The sequence below is a fragment of the Triticum urartu genome, chromosome 4A, assembly GCF_056163025.1.
Source record: "Triticum urartu cultivar PI428250 chromosome 4A, HENAU_Tu73, whole genome shotgun sequence".
NCBI classification, from domain to species: Eukaryota; Viridiplantae; Streptophyta; class Magnoliopsida; order Poales; family Poaceae; genus Triticum; species Triticum urartu.
Window position 1 is genome coordinate 535,076,737 of NC_141876.1, and position 21,739 is coordinate 535,098,475.

The following is a 21,739-nucleotide window of genomic DNA, read 5'->3' on the forward strand; positions in this document are numbered from 1 at the left end:
AAATTGACAAGGTAATTGTACCTTCTCCCTTATTGGAAAGTACTTCATCACTGAAATCAGTTCTAGTGATTCCTACACCAGTAAGTGAGGAAGCTAATGATAATGATCATGAAACTTCTGATCAAGTTACTACCGAACCTCATAGGTCAACCAGAGTAAGATCCGCACCAGAGTGGTACGGTAATCCTGTTCTGGAAGTCATGTTACTTGACCATGATGAACCTACGAACTATGAGGAAGCGATGATGAGCCCAGATTCCGCAAAATGCCTTGAAGCCATGAAATCTGAGATGGGATCCATGTATGAGAACAAAGTATGGACTTTGGTTGACTTGCCCGATGATCGGCGGGCCATAGAGAATAAATGGATCTTCAAGAAGAAGACTGACGCAGACGGTAATGTTACTGACTACAAAGCTCGACTTGTTGCAAAAGGTTTTCGACAAGTTCAAGGAGTTGACAACGATGAGACATTCTCACCCGTAGCGATGCTTAAGTCCGTTCGAATCATGTTAGGAATTGCCGCATTTTATGATTATGAAATTTGGCAAATGGATGTCAAAACTGCTTTCCTTAATGGATACCTTAAAGAAGAGTTGTATATGATGCAACCAGAAGGTTTTATTGATCGAAAAGGTGCTAACAAAGTGTTCAATCTCCAGCGATCCATTTATGGACTGGTGCAAGCCTCTCAGAGTTGGAATATACGCTTTGATAGTGTGATTAAAGCATATGGTTTTGTACAGACTTTTGGAGAAGCCTGTATTTACAAGAAAGTGAGTGGGAGCTCCGTAGCATTTCTGATATTATATATAGATGACATATTGTTGATCGGAAATGATACTGAATTTCTGAATAGCATAAAAGGATACTTGAATAAGAATTTTTCAATGAAAGACCTCGGTGAAGCTGCTTATATATTGGGCATCAAGATCTATAGAGATAGATCAAGACGCTTGATTGGACTTTCACAAAGCACATACCTTGATAAAGTTTTGAAGTTCAAAATGGATTAGGCAAAGAATGGATTCTTGCGTGTATTACAAGGTGTGAAGTTGAGTCAGACTCAATGCCCGACCACTGCAGAAGATACACAGAAAATGAATGGTGTTCCCTATGCTTCAGCCATAGGCTCTATCATGTATGCAATGCTATGTACCAAACTTGATGTGTGCCTTGCTATAAGTTTAGCAGGGAGGTACCAAAGTAATCCAGGAGTGGATCACTGGACAGCGGTCAAGAACATCCTGAAATACCTAAAAAGGACTAAGGATATGTTTCTCGTATATGGAGGTGACAAAGCGCTCGTCGTAAACGGTTACGTCGATGCAAGCTTTGACACTGATCCGGATGACTCTAAGTCACAAACCGGATACGTATTTTTATTAAATGGTGGAGCTGTCAGTTGGTGCAGTTCCAAGGAGAGCGTCGTGGCAGGATCTATGTGTGAAGCGGAATACATAGCTGCTTCAGAAGCAGCAAATGAAGGAGTCTGGATGAAGGAGTTCATATCCGATCTAGGTGTCATACCTAGTGCATCAGGTCCAATGAAAATCTTTTGGGACAATACTGGTGCAATTGCCTTGGCAAAGGAATCCAGATTTCACAAGAGAACCAAGCACATCAAGAGACGCGTCAATTCAATCCACGATCAAGTCAAGGAGGGAAACATAGAGATTTGCAAGATAGACACGGACCTGAATGTTCCAGACCCGTTGACTAAGCCTCTCTCACGAGCAAAACATGATCAGCTCCAAGACTCCATGCGTGTTAGAATCATTACAATGTAATCTAGATTATTGACTCTAGTGCAAGTGGGAGACTGAAGGAAGTATGCCCTAGAGGCAATAATAAAGTTGTTATTTATATTTCCTTATATCGTGATAAATGTTTATTATTCATGCTAGAATTGTATTAACCGGAAACTTAGTACATGTGTGAATACATAGACAAACAGAGTGTCACTAGTTTGCCTCTACTTGACTAGCTCATTGAATCAATGATGGTTATGTTTCCTAACCATAGACATGAGTTGTCATTTGATTAACGGGGTCACATCATTAGAGAATGATGTGATTGACTTGACCCATCTATTAGCTTAGCATGATGATCGTTTAGTTTGTTGCTATTGCTTTCTCCATAACTATACATGTTCCTATGACTATGAGATCATGCAACTCCCGAATACCAGAGGAACACTTTGTGTGCTACCAAACGTCACAACGTAATTGGGTGATTATAAAGGTGCTCTACAGGTGTCTCCTATGGTGTTTGTTGAGTTGGCATGGATCAAGACTAGGATTTGTCACTCCGATTGTCGGAGAGGTATCTCTGGGCCCTCTCAGAAATGTACATCGCAATAAGCCTTGCAAGCAATGTAGCTAATGAGTTAGTTACGGGATTGAACTAGGTATTGAGATACCGACGTTCGAATCTCGGGCAAGTAACATATCGATGACAAAGGGAACAATGTATATCGTTATGCGGTTTGACCGATAAAGATCTTCGTAGAATATGTAGGAACCAATATGAGCATCCAGGTTCCGCTATTGGTTATTGATCGGAGACATGTCTTGGTCATGTCTACATAGTTCTCGAACCCGTAGGGTCCGCACGCTTAACGTTCGGTGACGATCGGTATTATGAGTTTATGTGTTTTGACGTACCGAAGGTAGTTCAGAGTCCTGGATTTGATCACGGACATGACGAGGAGTCTCGAAATGGTCGAGACATAAAGATCGATATATTTGACGACTATGTTTGGACATCGGAAGGGTTCCTAGTGAAGTTCAGGCATATACCGGAGTACCGGGGTGTTACCGGAACCCCCCGGAGAGTTTGATGGGCCTTATGGGCCTTTGTGGAAAGAGAGGAGGGGATGCCAGGGCAGGCCGCGCGCCCCCTCCCCCTCTGGTCCGAATTGGACTAGGAAGGGAGGGCGCCCCCTTTCCTTCTCCCTCTTTCCTCCTTCCTTCTCCTACTCCTAATACATGGAAAGGGGGGAATCCTACTCCCGGTGGGAGTAGGACTCCCCATGGGGGGCGCCATAGGAGGGTCGGCCCTCCTCTCCTCCACTCCTTTATATACGGGGGAGGGGGCACCCCATAGACACAAGTTGATCATTGATCTTTAGCCGTGTGTGGTGCCCCCCTCCACCATAATCCACATCGGTAATATCGTAGCGCTAGTTAGGTGAAGCCCTATTCCGGTAGCAACATCATCACCGTCATCACGCCGTTGTGCTGACGAAGCTCTCCCTCGAAGCTCTACTGGATCGTGAGTTCGCGGGACGTCACCGAGCCGAACATGTGCAGATCGCGGAGGTGCCGTATCTTCGGTACTAGAGCGGTCGATCGTGAAGACGTACGACTACATTAACCGCGTTGTCATAACGCTTCCGCTTATGGTCTACGAGGGTACATAGACGATACTCTCCCCTCTCGTTGCTATGCATCACCATGATCTTGCGTGTGCGTAGGAATTTTTTTGAAATTACTGCGTTCCCCAACATAAATCACTTAAAAGGACAAATTTTAGGAGAACAAGATCTGCAGTTGGTAGACTTGCATCCAATGATGTAAGAAAGCTAATAATTTGAACATTTATTCTTTACTTGGTATCTTCTCCTTTCCAACCACAAATTAAGGAAAAGAATATCTGTTTCGTTCTACTTGACATGCCGAATGTTATGGTAATGTCCAAAATAGTGATGAATTCCACCCTGTCAAATTATCTACTAAGACAAAGAACTTGATCCATAAAAACTAGATCCACTAAAATTAATATCTCCATGTATACTAAAGTAGTGCTCGAAATGATCTTCTATTAGTGTACAAAGAGTAATAAAATGAATACTAATACAACTATTGTTGTTATTATTATTATTATTATTATTACTATTATTATTATCATTATTATTATTAGTAGTAGTAGTAGTAGTAGTAACAATAATAATATAAATCACTATCGAGAAGATACCCAACTACTGATTGAGTGTCCACAATTAACTCAGTGTAGGTCCTTCTCTAAGCCATGAAAGCATTCAAAGTTGATCCATCATCTCTCATTAACCTATAATTTTAATTTCCCAATAACATGCCATTTTCATTTCCCAAAGAAGTCTTGATCATTACAAAGTTAGTTTGGTAGATCTAGAATTTAAGTTTTACCATGAGAACCATTCCATGGCATTGTGGTGCTATCCTGCTATCCCACGGGAGACCCGAGAGTAGCTGCTGAAGGAAATATGCCCTAGAGGCAATAATAAGGTTGTTATTTATATTTCCTTATATCATGATAAATGTTTATTATTCATGATAGAATTGTATTAACCGGAAACTTAGTACAAGTGTGAATACATAGACAAAACATAGTGTCCCTAGTATGCCTCTACTTGACTAGCTCGTTAATCAAAGATAGTTACGTTTCCTAATCATAGACATGTGTTGTCATTTGATGAACGGGATCACATCATTAAAGAATGATGTGATGGACAAGACCCATCTGTTAGCTTAGCATAATGATTGTTAAGTTTTATTGCTATTGCTTTCTTCATGACTTATACATATTCCTCTGACTATGAGATTATGCAACTCCCGAATACCGAAGAAACGCCTTGTGTGCTATCAAACGTCACAACGTAAATGGGTGGTTATAAAGATGCTCTACAGGTGTCTCTGAAGGTGTTTGTTGGGTTGGCATAGATCGAGATTAGGATTTGTCACTCAGAGTATCGGAGAGGTATCTATGAGCCCTCTCGGTAATGCACATCACTATAAGCCTTGCAAGCAATGTGACTAATGTGTTAGTTGCAGGATGATGCATTAAGGAACGAGTAAAGAGACTTGCCGGTAACGAGATTGAACTAGGTATGATGATACCGACGATCGAATCTCGGGCAAGCAACATACCAATGACAAAGGGAATAACGTATCTTGTCATTGCAGTTTGACCGATAAAGATCTTCGTAGAATATGTAGGAACCAATATGAGCATCCAGGTTCCGCTATTAGTTATTGACTAGAGATGTGTCTCGGTCATGTCTACATAGTTCTCGAACCCGTAGGGTCCGCACGCTTAACATTTGATAACTATTTGTATTATGAGTTATGAGTTTTGGTGACCGAAGTTTGTTTGGAGTCCCGGATGAGATCACAGACATGATGAGGAGTCTATAAATGGTCGAGAGGTAAAGATTGATATATTAGAAGGTTATATACGGACACCTGAATGGTTCCGAAGAGGTTCGGGATTTATCGGGGTACCGGGAGGTTACCGGAACCCCCTGGGAAAGTCAATGGGCCTCATGGGCAATAGTGGAGAGGAGGAGGTAGGCCACGGGAGGTGCCCCCCAAGCCAATCTGAATTGGACAAGGGGTGGGGGGCGCCGCCCCCTTTCCTTCTCCCTCTCCACCTCTTTCCCCTTTCCCCCTCTCCGTTGGAAGGAAGGGGGGAGCCGACTAGGACTAGGAGTCCTAGTGGGACTCTCCCCACTTGGCGCGCCCCTAGGGCCGGCCGGCCTCCCCTCCCCTCCTTTATATACAGGGGCGGGGGGCACCCCATAGGCATACCGGTAGTTCTCTTAGCCGTGTGCGGTGCCCCCCTCCACAATTTACTCCTACGGTCATTGCGTCATAGTGCTTAGGCGAAGCCCTGCCCGCGGATCACATCATCATCACAGTCACCATGCTGTCGTGCTGACGGAACTCTCCCTCGACCCTCTGCTGGATCAAGAGTTCGAGGGACATCATCAAGCTGAACATGTGCCGAACTCGAAGGTGCCGTACGTTCGGGTACCAAGATCGGTTGGATCATGAAGACGTTCGACTACATCAACCGCGTTAACCTAATGATACGTCCATTTTGCATCATGCTTTTATATCGATATTTATTGCATTATGGGCCGTTATTACACATTAGGTCACAATACTTATGCATATTCTCTCTTATTTTAAAAGGTTTGCACGAAGAGGGAGAATGCCGGCAGCTGGAATTCTGGGCTGGAAAAGGAGCAAATATTAGAGACTAATGCTACACAACTCCAAAAGTCCTGAAACTCCACGAAAGTCAGTTTTGGAATATATAAAAAAACATTGGGTGAAGAAAGCACTAGAGGGGGGCCATCCACCATCCAGGAGGGTGGGGGCACGCTCCCCTGTCTCGTGGGCCCCCTAGCAGGCCTCCGGTGCCCATCTTTGGCTATATGAAGTCTTTTGCCCTGAAAAAGTCATAAGCAAGCTTTCGGGACGAAGCGTCGCTGCCACGAGGCGGAACCTTGGCAGAACCAATCTAGGGCTTCAGCGGAGCTGTTCTGCCGGGGAAACATCTCTCCAGGAGGGGGAAATCATCATCATCGTCATCAGCATCGATCCTCTCATCAGGAGAGGGTCAATCTCCATCAACATCTTCACCAGCACCATCTCATCTCAAACCCTAGTTCATCTCTTGTATCCAATCTTTGTCTCAAAACCTCAGATTGGTACCTGTGGGTTGCTAGTAGTTTTAATTACTCCTTGTAGTTGATGGTAGTTGGTTTATTTTGTGGAAGATCATATGTTCAGATCCTTTATGCATATTAATACCCCTCTGATTATAAACATGAATATGATTTGTGAGTAGTTACGTTTATTCCTGAGGACATGGGAGAAGTCTTGCTATAAGTAGTCATGTGAATTTGGTATTCCTTCGATATTTTGATGAGATGTATGTTGTCTCTCCTCTAGTGGTGTCATGTGAACATCCACTACATGACACTTCACCATTGTTTGGGCCTAGGGGAAGGCATTGGGAAGTAATAAGTAGACGATGGGTTGCTAGAGTGACAAAAGCTTAAACCCTAGTTTATGCGTTGCTTCGCAAGGGGCTGATTTGGATCAATATGTTTCATGCTATGGTTAGGTTTACCTTAATACTTCTTTTGTAGTTGCGGATGCTTGCAAGAGGGGCTAATCATAAGTGGGGTGCTTGTCCAAGTAAGGGCAGCATCCAAGCACCGGTCCACCCACATATCAAATTATCAAAGTACCGAATGCGAATCATATGAGCGTGATGAAAACTAGCTTGACGATAATTCCCATGTGTCCTCGGGAGCGCTTTCCTTTATATAAGAGTTTGTCCAGGCTTGTCCTTTGCTACAAAAACGATTTTGCCATCTTTCTGCACCTTATTTACTTTTATTACTTGTTACCCGTTACAAATTACCTCATCACAAAACTATTTGTTACCGATAATTTCAGTGCTTGCAGAGAATACCTTACTGAAAATTGCTTATCATTTCCTTCTGCTCCTCGTTAGGTTCAACACTCTTACTTATTGAAAGGACTACGATAGATCCCTTATACTTGTGGGTCATCAAGACTCTTTTCTAGTGCCGTTGCCAGGGAGTGGAGCGCCTTTCGTAGGTGGAATTTGGTAAGGAAAATTTATATAGTGTGCTGAAATTTATTGTCACTTGTTACTATGGAAAGTAATCCTTTGAGGGGCTTGTTCGGGGTATCTTCACCCCGACCAGTAGAGCAAAGAGTTGCTCCTCAACCCGCTGAACCTACTGAAAATGTTTACTTTGAAATTCCTTCGGGTATGATAGAGAAACTGCTAGCTTATCCTTTTACAGGAGATGGAACATTGCATCCCGATTTGCACCTAATCTATGTGGATGAAGTTTGTGGATTATTTAAGCTTGCAGGTATGCCTGAGGATGTTATCAAGAAGAAGGTCTTCCCTTTATCTTTCAAGGGGAAGGCATTGACATGGTTTAGGCTATGTGATGATATTGGATCATGGAACTGCGACCGATTGAAATTGGAATTTCATCAGAAGTTTTATCCTATGCATCTGGTTCATCGTGATCGTAATTATATATATAATTTTTAGCCTCACGAAGGAGAAAGCATCGCTCAAGCTTGGGGGAGGCTTAAGTCAATGTTATATTCATGCCCCAATCATGAGCTCTCAAGAGAAATTATTATTCAAAAATTTTATGCTCGGCTTTCTCTCAATAATCGCTCCATGCTCGATACTTGTTGTACCGGTTCTTTTATGATGAAGACCATTGAATTCAGACGGGATTTATTGGAAATAATTAAACTCAACCCTGAAGATTGGGAACTCGACAAAGGTAAGGAGTCATGTATAACACCTAAGTTTGATTGTGTTAAATCTTTTATGGATACCGATGCTTTTCGTGAATTTAGCACTAAATATGGACTTGACTCTGAGATAGTAGCTTCTTTCGGTGAATCATTTGCTACTCATGTTGATCTCCCGAAGGAGAAGTGGCTTAAATATCATCCTCCCATTGAAGTAAAAGTAGTTGAACCTATTAAAGTTGAACAAAAGACTATCACTTATAATGTTGATCCTATTGTTCCTACCGCTTATATTGAGAAACCACCTTTCCCTCTTAGAATAAAGGATCATGCTCAAGCTTCAATTGTGGTTCGTAAGAGTAACACTAGAACACCTATACCCCCTGAGCAAATTAAAGTTGAACCTATTATTGCTATGGTTAAATATATCTTGTCCGATAATATTGATGGGCATGTTATTTACTTTTGTGATGAAGCTGCTAGAATTGCTAGACCCGGTACTAAAAATAAACATAGACATGTTGTTGGCATGCCTGTTGTTTCTGTTAAAATAGGAGATCATTGCTATCATGGCTTATGTGATATGGGTTCTAGTGCGAGTGCAATACCTCATTCTTTATATGAATAAATTATGCATGATATTGCACCTGCTGAGATAGAAGGTATTGATGTTACAATTAAGCTTGCCAATAGAGATACTATTTCACCGATTGGCATTGTTAGAGATGTTGAAGTCTTGTGTGGGAAAGTTAAATATCCTACTGATTTCCTTGTTCTCGGTTCCCCACAAGATGACTTTTGTCCCATTATATTTGGTAGACCCTTCTTGAATACTGTTAATTTTAAGATAGACTTCAAAAAGGATATTGTTTCTGTTGGTTTAGGGGATATGTCTCATGATTTTAATTTTGCTAAATTTCGTAGACAACCCCATGATAAAGAATTGCCTAGTAAAGATGAAATTATTGGTCTTGCTTCTATTTCCGTGCCTCCTAATGATCCTTTAGAACAATATTTGCTAGACCATGAAAATGATATGTTTATGAATGAAAGAAGGGAAATAGATGAAGTATTCTTTAAACAGGGACCTATTTTGAAACACAACTTGCTTGTCGAAATTCTAGGGGATCCTCCTCCACCCAAGGGCGATCCCGTGTTTGAGCTTAAACCATTGCCTGATACTCTTAAATATGCTTATCTTGATGAAAAGAAGATATATCATGTTATTATTAGTGCTAACCTTTCGGAGCGGGAAGAGGAGAGATTATTGAAAACTCTGAAGAAGCATCGTGCTGCTATTGGATATACTCTGGATGATCTTAAGGGCATTAGTCCCACTCTTTGCTAGCACAAAATAAAATTAGAGAAAGACGCTAAACAGGTTGTTGATCACCAACGACGGTTAAATCCTAAGATGAAACAAGTGGTAAGAAAAGAAATACTAAAGCTTCTAGAGGCAGGTATAATTTATCCCGTTGCTGATAGTCGGTGGGTAAGTCCTGTCCATTGTGTCCCTAAGAAGGGAGGTATTACTGTTGTTCCTAATGATAAAGATGAATTGATCCCACAAAGAATTGTTACAGGTTATAGAATGGTAATTGACTTCCGCAAATTAAATAAAGCTACTAAAAAGGATCATTACCCTTTACCTTTTATCGATCAAATGTTAGAAAGATTATTTAAACATACACATTTTTGCTTTCTAGACGGTTATTCTGGTTTCTCTCAAATACATGTGTCAAAAGAGGATCAAGAAAAGACCACCTTTACTTTCCCTTTTGGTACCTTTGCTTATAGACGTATGCCTTTTGGTTTATGTAATGCACCTGCTACCTTTCAAAGATGTATGACTGCTATATTCTCTGACTTTTGTGAAAATATTGTTGAGGTTTTCATGGATGTTTTTCCATATATGGAACTTCTTTTGATGATTGCTTAAGCAACCTTGATCGAATTTTGCAGAGATGTGAAGAAACTAATCTTGTCTTGAATTGGGAGAAGTGCCACCTTATGGTTAATTAAGGCATTGTCTTGGGGCATAAAATTTCTGAAAGAGGTATTGAAGTTGATAAAGTTAAAGTTGATGCTATTGAAAAGATGCCGTGTCCAAAGGACATTAAAGGTATAAGAAGTTTCCTTGGTCATGTCGGTTTTTATAGGAGGTTCTTTAAAGACTTCTCAAAAATTTCCAGGCCTCTGACTAACCTCTTATAAAAAGATGTTCCTTTTGTCTTTGATGATGATTGTGTAGAAGCATTTGAAATACTTAAGAAGGCCTTGATTTCTGCACCCATTGTTCAGCCACCAGATTGGAATTTACCCTTTGAAATTATGTGTGATGCTAGTGATTATGCTGTAGGCGCTGTTTTAGGACAAAGAGTTGATAAGAAATTAAATGTTATCCAATATGCTAGTAAAACTCTAGACAGTGCCCAGAGAAATTATGCTACTACTGAAAAAGAATTTTTAGCACTTGTATTTGCTTGTGATAAGTTTAGACCTTATATTGTTGATTCTAAAGTAACTGTTCACACTGATCATGCTGCTATTAAATATCTTATGGAAAAGAAAGATGATAAACCTAGACTTATTAGATGGGTTCTCCTACTACAAGAATTTGATTTGCATATTATTGATAGAAAAGGAGCTGAGAAACCCGTTGCAGACAACTTTTTTAGGTTAGAGAATGTTCTTTATGACCCACTACCTATATATGATAGCTTTCCTGATGAAAAATTAGCTATCATAAATGCTTCTCATACTGCTCCATGGTATGCTGATTATGCCAATTGCATTGTTGCTAAATTTATACCACCTAGTTTCACATACCAGCAAAAGAAAAAGTTTTTCTATGATTTAAGACATTACTTCTGGGATGACCCACACCTTTATAAAGGAGTAGATGGTGCTATTAGACGTTGTGTACCTGAGGATGAACAGGAACAGATCTTACGCAAGTGTCACTCTGAGGCTTATGGAGGACACCATGCTGGAGATAGAACTGCACATACCGTATTGCAATCTGGTTTTTATTGGCCTACTCTCTTCAAGGATGCCCGTAAGTTTGTCTTTTCTTGTGATTAATGTCAAAGAATTGGTAATATTAGTAGACGTCAAGAAATGCCTCTGAATTATTCACTTGTTATTGAACCATTTGATGTTTGGGGCTTTGATTATATGTGACCGTTTCCTTCCTCTAATATGGGTATACACATATTTTAGTCGCTGTTGATTATGTACCTAAGTGGGTAGAAGCTATTCCAACTAGTAGTGCTGATCATAACACCTCTATTAAGATGCTTAAAGAAGTTATTTTTCTGAGGTTTGGAGTCCCTAGATACTTAATGACTGATGGTGGTTCACACTTTATTCATGGTGCCTTTCGTAAAATGCTTGCTAAGTATGATGTTAATCATAGAATTGCATCTCCATATCATCCACAGTCTAGTGGTCAAGTAGAACTGAGTAATAGAGAGCTCAAATTAACTTTGCAAAAGACTGTTAATAGATCTAGAAAGAATTGGTCCAAGAAACTTGATGATGCATTGTGGGCCTATAGAACTGCATATAAAAATCCTATGGGTATGTCTCCATATAAAATGGTTTATGAAAAAGCATGTCACTTACCTCTCGAATTAGAACAAAAGGCATATTGGGACATTAAAGAGCTCAATTATGATTTCAAACTTGTCGGTGAGAAGAGACTATTTGACATTAGCTCACTTGATGAGTGGAGAACCCAGGCCTATGAAAATGCGAAACTGTTTAAAGAAAAGGTTAAAACATGGCATGACAAAAGGATACAAAAACATGAGTTTGATGTAGGTGATTATGTATTGTTATACAACTCTCGTTTAAGATTTTTTGCAGGAAAACTCCTCTCTAAATGGGAAGGTCCTTACGTTATCGAGGAGGTCTATCGTTCCGGTGCCATAAAAATCAACAACTTCGAAGGCACAAATCCGAGGGTGGTGAACAGTCAAAGAATCAAACATTATATCTCAGGTAATCCTATAAATGTTGAAACAAATGTTATTGAAACCGTAACCCCGGAGGAGTATATAAGGGACACCTTCCAGAACGTTTCAGCCTCCGAAAAGGAAGAGGTATGTGGTACGGTAAGTAAACCGACTCCAAAACAGTTCTAATAGCATTTTTTCTCCGTTATGGAATATTTAAGAAAATAGGAAAATAAGAAGCAGTTCGGAAAGGACACGAGGCGTCCACGAGGGTGGAGGGCGCGCCCCTTGTCTCGTGGGCACCTCGTGTGTCCTCCGGACTCCGTTTTCTTGCACGATACCTCTTTTGGTTGGTAAAAAATCATTATATAATCTCCCGAAAGTTTTGACCACCGTACCACGCAATTATCCTCTGTTTTTGTTTCGAGTTATTTTCTGCCAGAGTTGTCAAGGCCAGGCATCATGTCGTCCCCCACCTCCAACAATGAGGGCGACAATGCTTGGCTAATGAAGACAGAGCTAAAGAAAGAAGAACCCGGGGAGATCAACAAGGATGATGGGATCAAGAAGTCCACGGAGGATCAAGTTCCGCAGAAGAAGAAGACAACCTTCAACCTCATTGCAATCTTCTTACGCCTACTGAAATTGAAGCTTTCAAGATGATTGAAATAGTTCAGGTGCAGAACAAGTATCTAACTCGTGATAATATTCTATTGCAAGAGCATATCATCGCACTCAAGGGCATTATTTGTAAGTTGGAGCATCTCGTGCGCTCGATGCTGGACGACAAGCCTACATCATCAACAATCTCTTCTTCACCACCAAAAGAGACATAAATACATGGGTATGGGCACTCCCCTTGGCAACTGCCAAGCTTGGGGGAGTGCCCCGGTATCGTATCACCATCACACTTTTATCTTTACTATTTTTCTTGGTTCGATCCTTTTGGTAATATCTTGATCTAGTAGAATAAAGTTTTAGTATGATCTAGTTTTGAGTTTGCTTTATGATCCTTCTATGTAATCGAGTCTGTGAGCTATATATAATAAAGATTAGTGTTGATTCAAGGGATTTGCTATCTTCCTATGATCTTGAGGGAATAAAAGTAAGAATAAAAAGAAATAAAGAGATCATATTGATCTTGTGGAGAGTAATGACTTCACATATAAAGAGTATGATGAATAAAAGTTGTTGAGAGTTGACAAACATAGTTTTGGTCATCGTTGCAATTAATAGGAAGTAATAAAGAAAGAGAGGTTTTCACATATAAATATACTATCTCGGACATCTTTTATGATTGTGAGCACTCATTAAAATATGACATGCTAAAAAGTTGATGTTGGACAAGGAAGACAACGTAATGGGTTATGTTTTCTTATATCCGAAATAAATTATATTGTCATGGATCATCCAAAATGTTGAGCTTGCCTTTCCCCCTAATGCTAGCCAAATTCTTTGCACCAAGTACAGATACTACTCGTGCTTCCAAATATCATTAAACCCAGTTTTGCCATGAGAGTTCACCATATCTACCTATGGATTGAGTAAGATCCTTCAAGTAAGTTGTCATTGTTGCAAGCAATAAAAATTGCTCTCTAAATATGTGTGATCTATTAGTGTGGAGAAAATAAGCTTTATACGATCTTGTGATGTGGAAGAAATAAAAGCGACGGACTGCATAATAAAGGTCCATATCACAAGTGGCAATATAAAGTGATGTTCTTTTGCATTAAGATTTCATGCATCCAACCATAAAAGCACATGACAGCCTCTGCTTCCCTCTACAAAGGGCCTATCTTTTATTTTTGTCCTATAATTTGTACAAGAGTCATGGTGATCTATGATGACCCACAAGTATAGGGGATCTATCATAGTCCTTTCGATAAGTAAGAGTGTCGAACCCAACGAGGAGCAGAAGGAAATGATAAGCGATTTCCAGCAAGGTATTCTCTGCAAGTACTGAAACAAGTGGTAACAGATAGTTTTGTGATAGGATAAATTGTAACGAGTAAAAAGTGACAAAAGTAAATAAAGTGCAGCAAGGTGGCCCAATCCTTTTTGTAGCAAAGGACAAGCCTGGACAAACTCTTATATAGAGAAAAGCGCTCCCGAGGACACATGGGAATATCGTCAAGCTAGTTTTCATCACGCTCATATGATTCACATTCGGTACTTTTATAATTTGGTATGTGGGTGGACCGGTGCTTGGGTATTGTCCTTACTTGGACAAGCATACCACTTATGATTAACCTCTATTGCAAGCATCCGCAACTACAACAAAAGTATTAAGGTAAACCTAACCATAGCATGAAACATATGGATCCAAATCAGCCCCTTACAAAGCAACGCAAAAACTAGGGTTTAAGCTTCTGTCACTCTAGCAACCCATCATCTACTTATTACTTCCCAATGCCTTCCTCTAGGCCCAAATAATGGTGAAGTGTCATGTAGTCGACATTCACATAACACCACTAGAGGAGAGACAACATACATCTCATCAAAATATCGAACGAATACCAAATTCACATGACTACTAATAGCAAGACTTCTCCCATGTCCTCAGGAACAAACGTAACTACTCACAAAGTATAAACATGTTCATAATCAGAGGGGTATTAATATGCATATTGGATCTAAACATATGGTCTTCCACCAAATAAACCAACTAGCATCAACTACAAGGAGTAATTAACACTACTAGCACCCTGCTAGCACCAATCCCGGACTTGGAGACAAGAATTGGATACAAGAGATGAACTAGGGTTTTGAGAGGAGATGGTGCTGATGAAGATGTTGATGGAGATTGCCCTCTCCCGATGAGAGGAGCATTGGTGATGACGATGGCGATGATTTCCCCCTCTGGGAGGGAAGTTTCCCCGGCAGAACAGCTCTGCCGGAGCCCTAGATTGGATCCGCCAAGGTTCCGCCTCGTGGCGGCGGAGTTTCGTCCGAGAAGATGGCTTCTTATTTTTTTTTCCATCGAAAGACTTCATATAGCAGAAGATGGACACCGGAGGGCCACCAGGGGGCCCACGAGGTAGGGGGCGCGCCCAGGGGGGTAGGGCGCGCCCCCCACCCTCGTGGGCAGGGTGTGGCCCCCCTGGTGAATCTCTTCCGGTGAGTATTTTTTATATATTCTGAAAACGTCTTCCGTGAAGTTTCAGGACTTTTGGAGCTGTGCAGAATAGGTCTCTAATATTTGCTCCTTTTCCAGCCCAGAATCCCAGCTGCCAGCATTCTCCCTCTTCATGTAAACCTTGTAAAATAAGAGAGAATAAGCATAAGTATTGTGACATAATGTGTAATAACAACCCATGATGCAATAAATATCGATATAAAAGCATGATGCAAAATGGACGTATCAACTCCCCCAAGCTTAGACCTCGCTTGTCCTCAAGCGAAAAGCCGAAATCGAAAAATATGTCCACATGTTTAGAGATAGAGGTGTCGATAAAAATAAAATACGGACATGAGGACATTATGATCATTCTTAGAACAACAACTCATATAATTCTTTGTCATATAATCTCTAATGCTAGAGTAATAATTCAATCACAATATCAAGTATGAATCGTAAACTTCATTGAAAACTAACAAACTATAATCTCAGTCATTGAAGCAATTGCAATTTATCATAACATGGGAAAGAGTCAATGTACAGGAGCTTTTCAGCAAGTCCACATACTCAACTATCATATAGTCTTTCACAATTGCTGACACTCACGCAATACTTATGGGTATGGAGTTTTAATCGGACACAGAGAAAGATAGGGGCTTATAGTTTTGCCTCCCAACGTTTTACCTTAAGGGTAATGTCAACAGTAATAGTTCATGAAAACTCACATCCAATTAGCCATATATACCAGGATCTTTCCAACATATTGTGCTTGCCAAAGGATAAAATGTAAAAAGGAAGGGTGAAGATCACCATGACTCGTATGCAATGTAGGAGATAAAAGTAAAAGATAGGCCCTTCGCAGAGGGAAGCAGAGGTTGTCATGCGCTTTTATGGTTGGATGCACAAAATCTTAATGCGAAAGAGCCTCACTTTATATTGCCACTTGTGATATGGACCTTTATTATGCAGTCTGTCGCTTTTATTACTTCCATATCACGCGATCGTATAAAGCTTATTTCCTCCACACCAATCAATCATACATATTTAGAGAGCAATTTTTATTGCTTGCACCGATGACAACTTACTTGATGGATCTTACTCAATCCATAGGTAGATATGGTGGAGTCTTATGGCAAGACTGGTTTAAGGGTATTTGGAAGCACAAGTAGTATCTCTACTTGGTGCAATGAATTTGGCTAGCATGAGGGGGGAAAGCAAGCTCATCATGTTGGAAGATCCAAGACAATATAATTCATCATAGATGTAAGAAAACATAACCCATTAGGTTGTCTTCCTTGTCCAATGTCAACTCTTTAGCATGTCATATTTTAATGAGTGCTCACAATCATAAAAGATGTCCAAGATAGTATATTTATATGTGAAGACCTCTCTTTCTTTATTACTTCCTATTAATTGCAACGATGACCAAAACTATGTTTGTCAACCCTCAATAACTTTTATTCATCATACTCTTTCTATGTGAGATCATTACTCTCCATAAGACTCACATGATCTCTTTGTTTCTTTTTATTCACTTAGGATCATGGCAAAATAATCAAGCCCTTGACTCAACACTAATCTTTATTATATAGCTCACGGACTCAATTACATAGAAGGATCATAAAGCAAAACTCACGACTAGATCATACTAAGAACTTTTATTCTACTAGATCAAGATATTACCAAAAGGATCGAACTAAGAAAAACAGTAAAGATAAAAGTGATGGTGATATGATACCGGGGCACTCCCCCAAGCTTGGAAATTGCCAAGTGGAGTTCCCATACCCGTGTCATTATGTCTCCTTTGTTGGTGAAGAAGGTGGGGATGTTGATGATGGATAGTCGCACATCGAGCGCAGGAGGTCTTCTAACTTGCGGATAATGCCCTTGAGTGCGATGATATGCTCCTTCAACAAAATATTTTCACGTGTGAGATACTTATTTTGTATACGAGCTAACTCAATCATCTTGAAAGCTTCGATTTCTGTTGGGTTAAGAAGATTGTGATCCAGTCGAAGGGTGTCTTCCGTTGCCGAAACTTGGTCCTCCATGGCCTTCTTGACCCCTTCATCCTTGTTGATCTCCATGGGTTCTTCTCTCTTCAGCTCTATCTTCATTAGCCAAGCATCGTTGCCCTCATGGTTGGAGGAGGAGGGAGATGACATAGTGCCTGACCTTGACAACCCTGACAGAAAATAGCTCGAAACAAAGACAGGAGGTTTTTGCGTGATACGGGAGTCAAAACCCCCGGGAGATTATATAATGAATTTTTACCGACCAAAATACGTGTCGTGTATGAAAACGGAGTCCGAAGAGCACACGAGGTGCCCACGAGGTAGGGGGCGTGCCCAGTAGGGTAGGGCGCGCCCTCCATCCTCGTGGAGGCCTCGTGTCCTTCTCGGATTGCTTCTTATTTTTCTATTTTTCTAAATATTCCAAAACAGAGAAATATTGCCTTAAAAACTGTTTTGGAGTCGGTTTACTTACCGCACCACATACCTATTCCTTTTCGGAGTCTGAAACGTTTCGGAAAGTGTCCCTTATGTATTCCTCCGGGGTTACAGTTTCAATAACATTGGTTTCAACATTTATGGGATTACCTGAGATATAGTGTTTGATTCTTTGACCGTTCACCACCTTTGGATTTGTGCCTTCGAAGTTGTTGCTTTTCATGGCACTGGAACGGCAGACCTCCTCGATAACGTAAGGACCTTCCCATTTAGAGAGAAGTTTTCCTGCAAAAAATCTTAAACGAGAGTTGTATAGCAATACATAGTCACCTACATTAAACTCACGCTTTTGTATCCATTTGTCATGCCATCTTTTAACTTTTTCTTTAAACAACTTGGCATTTTCATAGGCTTGGGTTCTCCATTCATCAAGTGAGCTAATATCAAATAACCTCTTCTCACCGGAAGTTTAAAATCATAATTAAGTCCTTTAATAGCCCAATAAGACTTGTGTTCTAGTTCGAGAGGTAAGTGACATGCTTTTCCACAGACCATTTTATACGGAGACATACCCATAGGATTTTTGTATGCAGTTCTATAGGCCCATAATGCATCATCAAGTTTCTTGGACCAATTCTTTCTAGACCTATTAACAGTCTTTTGCAAAATTAATTTGAGTTCTATATTACTCAATTCTACTTTCCCACTAGACTAAGGGTGATAAGGAGATGCAATTCTATGATTAACATCATATTTAGCAAGCATTTTACGGAAAGCGCCATGAATAAAATGTGAACCACCATCAGTCATTAAATATCTAGGGACTCCAAATCTTGGAAAAATAACTTCTTTAAGCATTTTAATAGAAGTTTTATGATCGGCACTACTAGTTGGAATAGCTTCTACCCACTTAGTAACGTAATCAACAGCAACTAAAATATGTGTATAACCATTAGAGGAAGGAAAAGGTCCCATATAGTCAAAGCCCCAAACATCAAATGGTTCAATAACAAGTGAATAATTCATAGGCATTTCTTGACGTCTACTAATATTACCAATTCTTTGATATTCATCACAAGATAAGACAAACTTATGGGCATCCTTGAAGAGAGTAGGCCAATAAAAACCAGATTGCAGTACCTTATGTGCAGTTCTATCTCCAGCATGGTGTCCTCCATAAGCTTCGGAGTGACACTTGCGTAGGATCTGTTCCTGTTCATGCTCAGGTACACAACGTCTAATAACACCATCTACTCCTTATTTATAAAGATGTGGGTCATCCCAAAAGTAATGCCTCAAATCATAGAAGAACTTTTTCTTTTGTTGGTATGTGAAACTAGGTGGTATAAACTTAGCAACAATGTAATTAGCATAATCAGCATACCATGGAGCAGTATGAGAGGCATTTATGACATTTAATTGCTCATCAGGAAAGCTATCATCAATAGGTGGTGGGTCATCAAGCACATTTTCTAACCTAGACAAGTTGTCTGCAACGGGGTTCTCAGCTCCTTTTCTATCAACAATATGCAAATCAAATTCTTGTAGCAAGAGAACCCATCTATTAAGTCTAGGTTTAGCATCTTTCTTTTCCATAAGATATTTAATAGCAGCATGATCAGTGTGAATAGTTACTTTAGAATCAACAATATAAGGTCTAAACTTATCACAAGCAAATACAACTGCTAAGAATTCTTTTTCAGTAGTAGCATAATTTCTTTGAGCATTCTCTAGAGTTTTACTAGCATATTGAATAACATTTAGTTTCTTATCAACTCTTTGTCCTAGAACAGCACCTACAGCATAATCACTAGCATCACACATAATTTCAAAGGGTAAATTCCAATCAGGTGGTTGAACAATAGGTGCAGAAATCAATGCTTTCTTAAGTATTTCAAATGCTTCTACATAATCATCATCAAAGACAAATGGTATATCTTTTTGTAATAAATTAGTTAGAGGCCGAGAAATTTTTGAGAAGTCCTTAATGAACCTCCTATAAAAACTGGCATGACCAAGGAAACTTCTTATACCTTTGATGTCCTTGGGACATGGCATCTTTTCAATAGCATCAACCTTGGCTTTATCAACTTCGATACCTCTTTCAGAAACTTTATGCCCCAAGACAATACCTTCATTAACCATAAAGTGGCACTTTTTCCAATTCAAGACAAGATTAGTTTCTTCACATCTCCACAAAACTCGATCAAGGTTGCTCAAGCAATCATCAAAAGAAGATCCGTGGACGGAAAAGTCGTCCATGAAAACCTCACAAATCTTTTCACAAAAGTCAGAGAATATAGCCATCATGCATCTTTTAAAGGTAGCAGGTGCATTACATAAACCAAAAGGCATACGTCTATAAGCAAAAGTACCAAAAGGGCATGTAAAAGTAGTCTTTGATTGATCTTTGGCTGACACAGGTATTTGAGAGAAGCCAGAATAACCATCTAGAAAGCAAAAATGTGTATGTTTGGACAATCTTTCTAGCATTTGATAGATAAAAGGTAAGGGGTAATGATCCTTTTTAGTAGCCTTATTTAATTTGCGGAAATCAATTACCATCCTATAACCTATAATAATTCTTTGAGGAATCAATTCATCTTTATCATTAGGAACAACAGTAATACCTCCCTTCTTAGGGACACAATGGACAGGACTTACCCACTGACTATTAGCAACGGGATAAATTATACCTGCCTCAAGGAGCTTTAGTATCTCCTTTCTTACCACTTCTATCATTTTAGGATTCAGCCGGCGTTGATGATCACGAAATGGTTTAGCATCTTCTTCCAAATTAATTTTATGTTGACATAGAGTGGGACTAATGCCCTTAAGATCATCAAGAGTATACCCAATAGCAGCATGGTGCTTCTTCAGAGTTTTCAATAATCTCTCTTCTTCATGTTCTGAAAAGTTAGCACTAATAATAACAGGATATATCTTTTTCTCATCAAGATAAGCATATTTAAGAGTATCAGGTAACGGTTTAAGCTCAAATACGGGATCACCCTTGGGTGGAGGAGGATCCCCTAGGATTTCCACAAGTAAATTGTTTTTCAAAATAGGTTCCTGTTTAAAGAATACTTCATCTAATTCCCTTCTTTCATTCATAAACATATCATTTTCATGGTCTAGCAAGTATTGTTCTAAAGGATCACTAGGAGGTACGGCAATAGAAGCAAGACCAATAATTTCATCCTTACTAGGTAATTCTTCTTCACGGTGTTGTCTACTAAATTTAGAAAAATTAAATTCATGAGTCATATCATCTAAACCGATAGTAACAACATCCCTTTTGCAATCTATGGTAGCATTAACAGTATTTAGGAAGGGTCTACCAAATATAGACAAATCTATCTTGTGGGGAACCAAGAACAAGAAAAATCATCAGGATATTTAGTTTTCCCACACAAGACTTCAACATCTCTAACAATTCCCATTGGTGAAATAGTATCTCTATTGGCAAGTTTAATTGTGACATCAATATCTACCATCTCAGCAGGTGCAATATCATGCATAACTTCTTTGTATAAGGAATAAGGTATTGCACTAGCACTAGCACCCATATCACATAAGCCATGATAACAATGATCTCCTATTTTAACAGAAATAACAGGCATGCCTACCACACGTCTAGGTTTATCTTTATCACAGGGTTTAGCAATTCTAGCAGTTTCATCATAGAAATAAATAACATGCCCATCAATATTATCAGACAAGAGATCTTTAACAATAGCAATATTAGGTTCAACTTTAACTTGCTCAGGAGGTGTATATGTTTTAATATTGCTTTTACGAACCACAATTGAAGCTTTAGCATGATCCTTTATCCTAACAGGGAAAGGTGGTTTCTCAACATAAGAAGTAGGAACAATAGGATCATTATAAGTGATAGTCTTTTCTTCAACTTTAATAGGTGCAGCTACTTTTACTTCTATGGGAGGATGATATTTAAACCACTTCTCCTTGGGGAGATCAACATAAGTAGCAAAAGATTCACAGAAAGAAGCTACTATCTCAGAGTCAAGTCCATATTTAGTGCTAAATTTACGGAAAGCATCGGTATCCATAAAACATTTAACACAATCAAAACTAGGTGTCATACCTGACTCCTTACCTTTG